Below are 11,562 nucleotides of genomic sequence, written 5' to 3' on the forward strand. Positions count from 1 at the left end.
TGACTATTGGAATGTTGGTCCAAATTACAAATCTCCTTTATGGTAAGTTTCGAATTTGTAGATATATTATAGTTTGGGAAATGTGCAAATCTTCTTAAGTGTGACCCCGAGCCTTATTTTATGACTTTCAACGTTTGTACTACATTCTATTAATGTCTGGGGGCAATGCTTTAAGGGTTCTGTGTGTCTCATATCATATTACTGGAGATCCGAATCCTATCAATCTTGGACTGGGGTTCCCTGGGCCCACCAGCAAAAGTTATTCTAGGGGCCCAACCTTGAACAAACCCAAGGAAATACACTCTAGCCTGCTCCAAATTGGGTTGTCTTCTGCTAGACCTCTAGGGTTTAATATTGGGTTAGAGCCTCGGCCCAAAGAACAATCCTCTGGTACTCTGATGGGCCAGTACAACACTGTACCCTATTGGTTATCTATTTGAGGGGTCACTGATGAGTTGAAGGTCTCCCGCTGGCCAATAATAGCCATGGCTATTGGTTTTTCGGCCACCAATAAGGCAATATTTCCGGGTTGCATGGCCGAACTCGAACCCTCAAGTCAGACGGTAACATAGGGTCCAATGATCTCTACTGACAGAATCTAGATTTTTTTTTTACAAGGCTACTGCTATACATTTTGTAGTTGCTGTGCATGATACTGCATCTTACAGTAGTGCAATCTCATTCATATAAATGGAACAGTGCTACATGTAATACCACAAGCAGACACTACCCGATATGCAGTGCTGTGCCTGGTAATGAATATTTCGTAGACCTCCCCGAATACCACCATCTCTTCAAAGAGCTAGGCATTGGGTGGCCTAGGGTTCAAGACCTCACAATCTGATTTAATAGGACTATGAGTGGAAATTATGTTAACAAACTAAATAATATAAGTGAATGCAAGAAACTTTGTAATATATTTTGTTATCCTCCCGTCTTCTACCCTAATCTGCTTGTCATTCTGGAATCTCTACTGAATTCCACCACACTAGCAAGTCAGACAGAAGTTCACCGAAGTGTTACATTACATAGAAGTCTATGGAGAGGGGAGGAGTCACATCTGCTAGGTCGCCTCCCACCAGCATAGTGAGGACTGCAAATACACAGACGTAGATGGCAGAGACAGAAGCTGCTAGAAGATGAAGACTACAAGTCACATAACAGCCAGTGTTACTGCTCATGTGCACACATTGGAATACTGATTCCTGTATTAAATATTGTCCAAAAAAAGATTAGAACGTACTGTACATATTTTCCCACACATTTTCTACCTGCTGTGTGTTAATTTGAGGTCATATTTATAGCTATTGGGCTTTATTCACTACTTGGCGGATAACTGCTGGCTGGAGCAGAGTATACAAAGAGAGGACTGGCTGAGAAAATCTATAAAATCTATAGAATACCCAAACCAGAGAGTCTATTATATACAAGCTAAAATAAGACAAGGGGATATCTAGAGAACTAAAATTATGTTAAAAATAAGCTTCGACAATCGAAAGGATTGTTTGAGACCAGCTACATTTTAATCAATGGATATTTGCTTCTGTGTGATAATATTTTTAATTAACTTTCTATAATAGAAGGTATTAAAGGGGTTTTCTAGACACTGCTAATGATCTATCCATAGGATTGGTAATTACTATACTTTCCTTGTCAATTACTCTGTGGGTGGCGTAATGAAAACTCTACTGCCGATCACTATGCTTGGGCGGAGTAATCAGGACTTTCATGCCCAAACATGGTGTGTGGGCGGAGCAGTCAGAGTTGTCAATTCCAATCATATGCGTGAGCGTGATAATGAGGACTCTACTGCCAATCACTGTGTGGGGGCAGAGTAATCAGGACTCTTATCCCCAAACATGCTGTTTAGGCAGAGCAATCAGGACTCTCACTGCCAATCACTGTTAGTGGGAGTGGTAATAAGGACTCTCATCCCCTTTAGGCGGAGCAATTAGGACTCTCACTGCCAATCACTGTGTGTGGGTTTGGTAACGAGGACTCTACTGCCAATCACAATGTGTGGGCAGAGTAATCAGGACTCTTATCCCTTAACACAATGGCCCAGATTTATCAAAGCCCCTGCACCAGTTTTCTCTCCCCTGCACCAGTTTTTAGTGCACACTGCGTGCACATTTGTATCAAAATTCTGCACATAAAGGAGTGTTCCAGTGCAGTCTGAATGTGCGCCACATTTATCTTGCAGTGTCCGACAGAAGGGTGTCACATGCCCAATGTTAAAGTTGGTGCACTCTGTCGGGGCATTGTAGGGGCCGCAAGATTCATAAAGAACATACTCCACAATTCATGAATTTGGTGCCCCCTGCAAACTACAAAGGCACATAGTTGCAGTTTGCACTGCTTTTGATAAATGTGGGCCAATGTGTGCAAAGAGCAATCAGGACTCCTAGGCCCGTTCCACACTTGCGAGTGTGATGCGATGAACTCGCATCACACTCGCAACGCATGCTGCCGGGAACGCACGGCCCGAACGCTGCACCGCGGGAGTGAACTCAGCATGTCAGTTCACTCCCGCGGTGCAGCGTTCGGGCCGTGCGTTCCCGGCAGCTTGCGTTGCGAGTGTGATGCGAGTTCATCACATCACACTCGCAAGTGTGGAACGGGCCTAACTCCCATTCACTGTTTTATGTGGAGTTTCCTTGTCGTTCACTGTTGTGAGCAGGGTAAGGCTACATTCAGACGAATGTGTGCCCCCCGTGCTGTAGCATGGTAGGCACACTTCAGCACATGGGAAAGGAGAAGGGGGTGAGTGTTGCTCGTCCCTGCCCCTCTCCATAGAGATATATGGTGCACAGCGCCGTAATACAGGAAAAGATAGGACATGTCCTATCCTTTTCCCGGATACATAACAGTACGGTGCTGCACGTGTGCGGCATTGTACCACGCCGTATACCAATTGCAGGCCTATGGGGGACGTATATATACGGTGGCCGTAAATAAATCCCCTAACGGTCATCTTAATGTAGCCTAATGAGGACTCTACTGCCAATCACTGTATATGGGCGGAGTAATCAGGACTCTCACTGCCTTCTCTAGGAGTCGTGCTTTTAACTCAAAAATATTTGCCTTTACTCACTTCTTATTAAGAGTTATACACTGTTTAACTATATATATGCAGATTTAGGGATTATCCCAATATGCCGCAGAGATAGTGCCGGATGCCACGTTATTTCTATATTCAGTAAGCCTTGCCGCCAATACTGCAGAAGAAATTGTGGAAAGGTATTTGTGGGTGATGGTAAATTCTGTGGCTTCTATTCTCCGGAGGAGCTTGGCGCCCTCACTAATGCTCTGTAAATTGTATTATATTGGAAATGATAAATCCCCGGCCAGCCGTAATCCTCATCACGTTTTGCTGCGCCTTTGTTAGAGTCTTTGGTGCTTTGTGAATTCTAAAACCTTAGTTGGATATAAAAATATATGGAGTAAAGTGTCTGGAGGACATTAACAGCGGTAGAAAATGGCAAGTATTAATCTCGCTGTGTAACCTACTTGCTCGGTATCTCCAGTGTTGTTTGGCTCAGCTAGAAAGCTCCGGGGCGACAGATACGAGCCCTTTGATTAAGACTTGGACTGACTGACAGAATTTAGCGCCAGATAAATTCCTCGGAGTCTTCCGTCACTGTATCTCACCACTTCCAGCACTTACACATTGTAATCTATAAAAGCCATGGCGAACGCAGCTTCAGCCATTATCACATTATCGTTTCCTTATACCGTAAGCAAATCACATGGCAGATACTGAAATATTAAGAAATGAAGAGACAGATTAACCTGAACACGTGCATCCATGGTCAAAGAGGTCATATCACCACCTCAACCAACTCTATGCACCCTATAAAAATGGCCACGACTCTGATTCCACCACAATTCAAATCTTTTTTTCTAGTCCCCACCCTTCCTGAGCACCCAATATGCTAATTAGACTCTGTACCGTCAGGAAGGTAGTTCTGGAGAGACAGGAGAGAGTCCAGTTTGCATATTGGATGGTAAAATGGGAGCGTTTGCGTTGCCAATCCAATTTCAACAGAATAGGTAGAGCTGTGACTGTCAGGAGATGCTTCAAGTTGATGGAGATGAAGAAATTTGAATGACAATTGAACCACAATTGGACATTTTTTATTTCCATGGCCCCATGTTGTGTAAAATGAATAAAGAATTAATATTTACCTCAGAGCGGACGCCTCACATCTCCTCTGACCTCTGTATGTAAACAGTGGCGCCGTGGTAACGCTGCGCACCCACTATAGGCTGAGGCCTGCATCTCCTGAGGCGACATGTAAAGAGCTGAGGGGACAATGACAGAATTTAGTTGGCTTGCAGCTTCAAGCTGGTTTTTAGTCACTAGTATTGTGTGATACTATGGTCCCAATATGGCTGCCGATGGGGCGGTCAGCTAGTTCTGATTCCAGCTTTCCAATTAGAGACTTGTGGGAAAACCTGTGTGACATGTGAGGTATAAGAAACGGCAAATATGAGCCAACTACACAGTCAGTTCACCATCATGGCCTCCTCCATGCTATTATTCTCTACATATTGATCTGATTATAATGACCCCATACATTATATAATGTCAGTGAGAACACAATGGCCTGTAATAGTCACTGCTATTAATCCGATCCCAGAACAAGATCCTAGAAGCTTTATATACATTTATATTCTAGGCCTAACAAACTCCACAGATTAAGCTAAATAACAGGAACTGATCAGAGAGTAATGTGTTAATATTGCAGCAAGCAGCGAGTACAGGGGTGAAATCTGTCAGTACAGATGTTATATATATGGACCACTGACATTTATGTGACTGGCTAATCACAAATATCATTAAAAGAGGAAAAAATCAGATGCACAGATCATTATATCTCTGGTCATGTTATATCACACAAGGGCACAGATCTTTATATACCTGGTCATGTGATGTCACACAGGTGCCCGACTCGTTATAACCCTGGTCATGTGATGTCACACAGGTGCACGGCTCGTTATAACCCTGGTCCTGTGATGTTACACAGGTGCACGGCTCATTATATCCCTGGTCATGTGATATCACACAGGTGCCCGGCTTGTTATATTCCTGGTCATGTGATGTTACAAAGTTGCCTGGCTCTTTATATCCCTGGTCATGTGATGTCACCAATGCCCAGCTCTTCATGTCCCTGGTAATGTGATGTTACACAGGTGCACAGCTCATTATATCCCTGGTCATCTGATGTCACACAGGTGCCCAGCTCTTTTTATCCCTGGTCATGTGATGTCACACAGGTGCACGTCCTTTATATCGCTGGTCATGTGATGTCACACAGGTGCAGGGCTTGTTATATCCCTGGTCATGTGATGCCACACAGGTGCCCAGCTCTTTTTATCCCTGGTCATGTGATGTCACACAGGTGCACGTCCTTTATATCGCTGGTCATGTGATGTCACTCAGGTGCAGGGCTTGTTATATCCCTGGTCATGTGATGCCACACAGGTGCACGGCTCGTTATATCCCTGGTCATGTGATGCCACACAGGTGCACAGCCCTTTATGGCTCGTTATATCACACAGTTTTGATTACTCTCTGTTCTATATAACAAGGGTGCGCCTGTGTGACATCACATGACCAGGGACTGATTTATATCCACAGGAAGTAAACAATCAAGCTTCCTATAGAATGGCAGCAAGCAGAGATCCAGAAAACAGCAAGAAATCGATACAGAAACTATATTGGAAAACTGTAGAACTTTTCATTTCACAAATAATATCAATTTTGATGGTGGAAAACCATGATAAATGACAGATACTGTAATGGAAACTTAACAAAACCCATTAAACATTCAGGTGTTTATTGAGTGTCTATGCCTGACCCTTTATCAGGCCTTACAATATGGATAAGGATATGGGCCAAACCCCATTAATTAGATACTAATATTAGATTAGCACTGGGCATACCCGGGCAAGTGCCGGGGCCCAGAGCATGGGAGGGTTGCACATAAGGCTGTACATAAGGAATCCATAGGGGTGAGGGGGGCTGTATATGATTAATCCATAGGAGGTGAGGGGGGATTTACATAAAATAACCATGAGGGAGCATTTGGAATGATAAACACAGGAATATTTTAGGGAACAGGAATTTGTAATGACCCCACGTGAGGTCACTGCAAAGGGACCTACTGAGGCTCTGTCGCCCAGGGGCCTACTGAAACCTGGAGCTGACCCTGTCTAGAGTCATCCCTTTAACCCTAGAATGCATGACCATGAAAATCTACACTTTTACATACCTGGGGCCTTTTAGGCCCGTGTGCAAATAACATGGAATAACTCAAATAAAATTACTTTTCAAAGTTTATTTGAAAAATGCAAGGTAAGGATGCATTCCTACTAGCGCTGGTGTCTGCCAGGAGGGGATCTGTAATGGATCTGACCTCCTGGTGTACCCAGCTAAGGCTGGTAGAATCTGGGTATGCTGGCAGCCTTAACTGGAGTTACCAAGAGATCATATCCATTACGGATCACCTCCTGGCAAACACCAGCACTAGTGAGAATGCATCCTAAGATGTGAATAATTCAAAACATTTTGTGCAAAAAAAAAACAAAGTAACTGAATGGGCTTAAAACGGCCAATATACTCATTCGATATAACTCTTTATAATAATGTTTTTTTGTATAAAAGTTTTTTTTTTAAATAAAAGTTGCAGTAAACATGCTGCAGGAATATCCCTTTTTAAAGTTTCCTTTTCGAATTTACTAATGACCGCAAAATCTGTCACATGTTATCTGTTTGCAAGAATGATCCTTGCAGACATTTTGTCCACAAGTGGTACAGACACGCTCCGATTTCCTGTCCTTCTTTGCTGGACAAATGTAACATTGTTTTCTTATTTTATCTCTCGGCTCTGGATGTTCCTGAAAACGTATACCACATCTGATCACAGCTTACAGAAAATCTCTCTTTTGGACAAGAATTGTGTAATTCCTACAGTTCCTTGAGCAACTATTACAATATTATGTGATGGGGTGCACCCAAGAACCCTAGGAGTACTGTCCCAAAAAACATTTGTTTTGGATGTTCTGGTTGTACGTTCTGCTGGATCCATTTCTTCTTCATCATCTGAAGAATCACTCAATGATGAAGTAGAGACATTAGCTGGTAGCATGTACTCTTCATCAGACAAAGAAAGTTCACTATCTTCATCACTATCAAAAATAATTGCTTTGATTTCTTGGTCAGTCAAACCCCTGGATGTAGACTGTGCCATTGTAACCTTAGACGTCAGTAAACTAATGAAAAAAAATGATTACAATAAGGGTTGTAGACTCTTTGTTAGTGTCTGTGCAGCCCCCTCCGCTCACCTTCAGCAGGTCACCACTTTCTTTTAGGTGACGTGGAAATCTTTGGATTTTTGGAGCTCAGAGTTTTTTTTTCAAGAAACAAGAAAGCTGACTCCTTCCTCCTTCCTGTTCGGGAACTATGATGATGTCAGAGACGCATGACATCATGAGGTAGCCTCCTTCCCAAGATCACATGAACATGTAGTTAGGCACAATCCACACTCTGCGCAGCAACAGCAGAGTCATAAAGACTAAGGCTACATTCACACGACCGTATGGGGGGCGTATATACGGCCGATATACGTCCCCCATAGATGGCAATGGGCGCACAGCACCCTACGGGAGCGGTACACACGCGCGGCACAGTACCGCTACGTACCCGGGAAAAAGATAGGACATGTCCTATCTTTTCCCGTAATACGGCGCCGTGCGCCATGTATCCCTATGGAGAGGGGCGGGGGTGAGCTGCGCTCTCCCCTCCTCCTCTCCCCGCGCGCTGCCGTTGCCCGCTACGGCAGTGTGAATGCAGCCTAAGTCAAAGTTTTCCCCAGCAACAGAAAAGACAAAAAGACTTAGGATTACATGTAAACCTAGTACGGGCCTAAAAGGCCCCAGGTATGTAAATATGGGGTATTCACAAAAAAGAGTTATTATACCGAAATGCCTGTAACATAAAAATTTATGAACAACTGGAAATGACTAACAACTATATAACTGAGGAATACCTAGAGTTTCAGAATTCTACCTAAAGTAATCTTGCACTAAAAAGAAAACAACTAACAGAGCGGGCCTGCGAGGCCCCAGGTATGCATTCTAGGGTTAAGTGTTTTTACCTAAAGTGATAAGATGTTACCAGGACTGTTAAAAACGTTTACTGTGTTCTGTAACCATCAAGTGTCAGTCGCCATATTTGATCCCATATATCTATGTACTTATTACTCTACACAGGGGTTACATACATGGACCAACTATACATACAAAAAAAATCATAGAAAATAAAATCCCTTTGGACTTACCTAAGTCCACGCCCTGATGGTTGAGGTTGGTATGTCTGGTTTGGCTGCTCTTGGGGATTGGTGTAGTTCTACAGACCAAGTACCACATTGTGCACTATGTATGTTCTGGCTCACCATGATGTATAAGTTATGTGTCTCAAATGTTGGACAATGTTTTGGTAACTTGTGTATGGCACCCAGTGTGTGGCCCCCAATTCTGTACTTGAGTCCTAAGAAATGTGTGTCTTCTTATATTGTTGAGAGTCTACCTGTTAATGGGTCAATGTCACAGTCTCTGTTATGGCGTTTTTGTAAAGTGTGCTCGACCTGGATGTGACGTCACATTCTCGTTGTATCACTGGAGAGGTTTGACCTTGTCTAGCCAATAAAACAGGAAACCTGAGTAGTCACTGTCTTGTCTGATGTTGTAGTCATTTTTATGTTTAGGCGAATGTTACTTGTTACACTAAGGCCACATTCACATTGCTTTTTTTCTTATACAATCAACGTATACGCCAGGTGAGCGCCCAACGTATACATATCCTTGGAGGTCGGGAAGTAAGAGACATTGCCAATGAAGGTCTCCATGTAGGCGTGTAGAGACTTGTTGCAATTGACGCTCCACTAAGGGATTTTGGGAAAATATGCAAATAAGTGGGATAAGGAAAACATTGGGGCACATTTACTTACCCGTCCCATCGCGATGCCCGAGGTGCGTTGTCCGACGAGGATTCGGAGCTGCCGCGATTCGCTAAGATCGTGCGTCCAATTTCCTGCATGTGTAGCTTCCCCGCTGAGGTCCGCCGGCGACACAATTCTGAATGTTAAATCCTGCGCTTTGTCTGAATCCGTTGGATCGTCCAACGGCCAAGCCCCCGATTTGTGTCACGAGAAAGCTGGCGCTGATGCGCCAAAATCCGATCGCATGCGCCAGAAAGCCCTTCTAAATGCGGCGCACATGAGAAAACGTTGGATATTCCGATGATAGTTCAGTCCGAGGACCCTTAGTAAATGAGCCCCATTGCCTTTTTTACCTTCCATTGTAAGGCAGCTCCCTTAACATCAAGCATGGAACAGCCGATATACGTCCTCCATACACGTCAATGGGCACACGGCGCCCTACAGGAGCGGTACGGTGCAGCACACGTGCGGCTCCGTACCCAGAAAAAGATGGGACCTGTCCTATCTTTTGCCATAATACAGTGCCGTGCCCCATTACTTCCTATGGAGAGGGGCGGGGGTGAGCTGCGCTCACCTCCTCCTCCTCTCCCCGTGCACTGCCGTTGCCCGCTACGGTACGGGCGGGCAACGGCAGTGTGAATGTAGCCTAAGCCATACCAGTTCCCTACACTGTACTGCAGAGATGCAACCACATATATGTGCAAATATGTACGTTTAATGCAGTTGGGGGACCCTTTTCAGAAGTCTGCTATGGGGCCCTGCCTTTCCTAGTAAAGCCCATGTTACCAGCATTCCCTGAGGCCTTTAAGGGGAACCTGTCATCACATATTACCCCATTAAACTACTAACCCCCTCAGGTAGGGTATGAAATGTTCCCTATTTTATGTGAAATCTCACCCATTTACTGATAAATAAATTTCACCCAAAGTAATGTGAAAATGAGCAGAAAAGAGTTAGATTTGCTTGAGAAAAATCAAGTTTAAAAACTGGGGAGAGTATCTCTGGTTCTACAGTGCCTAGAAACATTTGCTTTTGGCATCATATTATATTAAGAATCTTAACTCTTAATATAGATTGGGCTTGTGGGTCTTTGAGCTCTAGAACCAGAGATACAGGCAATCAAAGTGAACCTGTCACCAGAAATGTTATTTTTAGCTGGTGACAGGTCCCAATAGCCTGTGCTATGCTAAATTTAAAAATGCCTTTGTCAGCATTCTGAATCATTTCAGCAGTTTATATATGTTTAATTCATAATACCTGGCTCCCTGCCAGCAGCGTGTACTGAGTCCCTGGCAGCTTCAGCCTGTGTGTGTCTCTGTCAGCCTCCTCTCCTCCAGACTCATGCAGGGGGATGGTGTGGAGTAGAAGAAGAATCCATGAGGAGACTGAGACACAGACTGCAGCTACTTCCCCCTGGGACTCACCACACGCTGCTGGTAAGGAACCTGGTAATGTAAATAAAACTATTATAAACTACTGAAATGATTCAGAACGCTGACAATGGCATTTTTTTAAATCAGCAAAGCACAGGCTATTGGAACCTGTCACCAGGTTAGAATTATATTGCTGACAGGTTCGCTTTAAAAACATAGTTGGGAATGTGAGTTGTAGATAAAGAGATTGTTTCTGGCTTTTTTTAAACTGCCTGTATCTCTGGTTCTGTAGATCACAAAACTGTGACGTGATCTAATCACAGATGTAACATGTGTCTAGGCACCATAGAAGATAGGGGATTCTGAAGTGACTCTCCCCCTCCACTCTCTAAACTTGACTCATCTCTGCTCATTTTTACATGCTTTTAGAGGAGATTTTTTTATTTAGCTAAATGGATGAGATTTCACATAAAAGAGGGAATTCTGCATAAGATATTTCAGACGCTGCTTGTCCCTTTAATACAGAAAAATCTTCATTTTCTGGGCTGTCAGTTTAGTTTAGGTTAGCAGTTGTGTCATACTCCTTCCATTTACAGATGATGGAGTCAACTCTGCTCCGTGAGATGTTCAGAACCTGGTCAATTTTGCTATCATGGGTCCCACGTAGTGAACGCTACTATGGGTCTTTGCTCCGAACCAACACTACGGCCTTCTCCAAGCGATTCGTGAAAAGAAACTGACATGATAAGAGGATGGAAATAGGCGATTGTAGAATCTACTCAAGAAATATGTGAACACTACTTTGTCACCTCATCAATTCACCAAAATATGGAGCCACCAGCTCATGAGGGAACCAGAGGAGTAACTCTTCCCCATACAAATAGACCAGTTCTATGAATAATACATTATAATTGTGTCCTGAGGCCTCGGGTGGGATTCTAGGATCAGGAATGTAGTGAAAATGGTTATGAAGCAATTTGCACTCTTTGCATTCGGAGGTAATTATTCAGGTTCATTCTCTATGGGGGTAGAGACTGTACACATCACATATTCTCCGCACAATTTCTACACTCTGAATGCTGACATCTGCACAGCTGCAGCACTGCCAACGGGAAGACGTCCATTGGAGAGCCTTTGTGGGAATGTGAATAGTCAATCAATCATCTTCTGCCAGTTTTTAGTGT

Source organism: Engystomops pustulosus, chromosome 7, assembly GCF_040894005.1.
Source record: "Engystomops pustulosus chromosome 7, aEngPut4.maternal, whole genome shotgun sequence".
Lineage (NCBI taxonomy): Eukaryota > Metazoa > Chordata > Amphibia > Anura > Leptodactylidae > Engystomops > Engystomops pustulosus.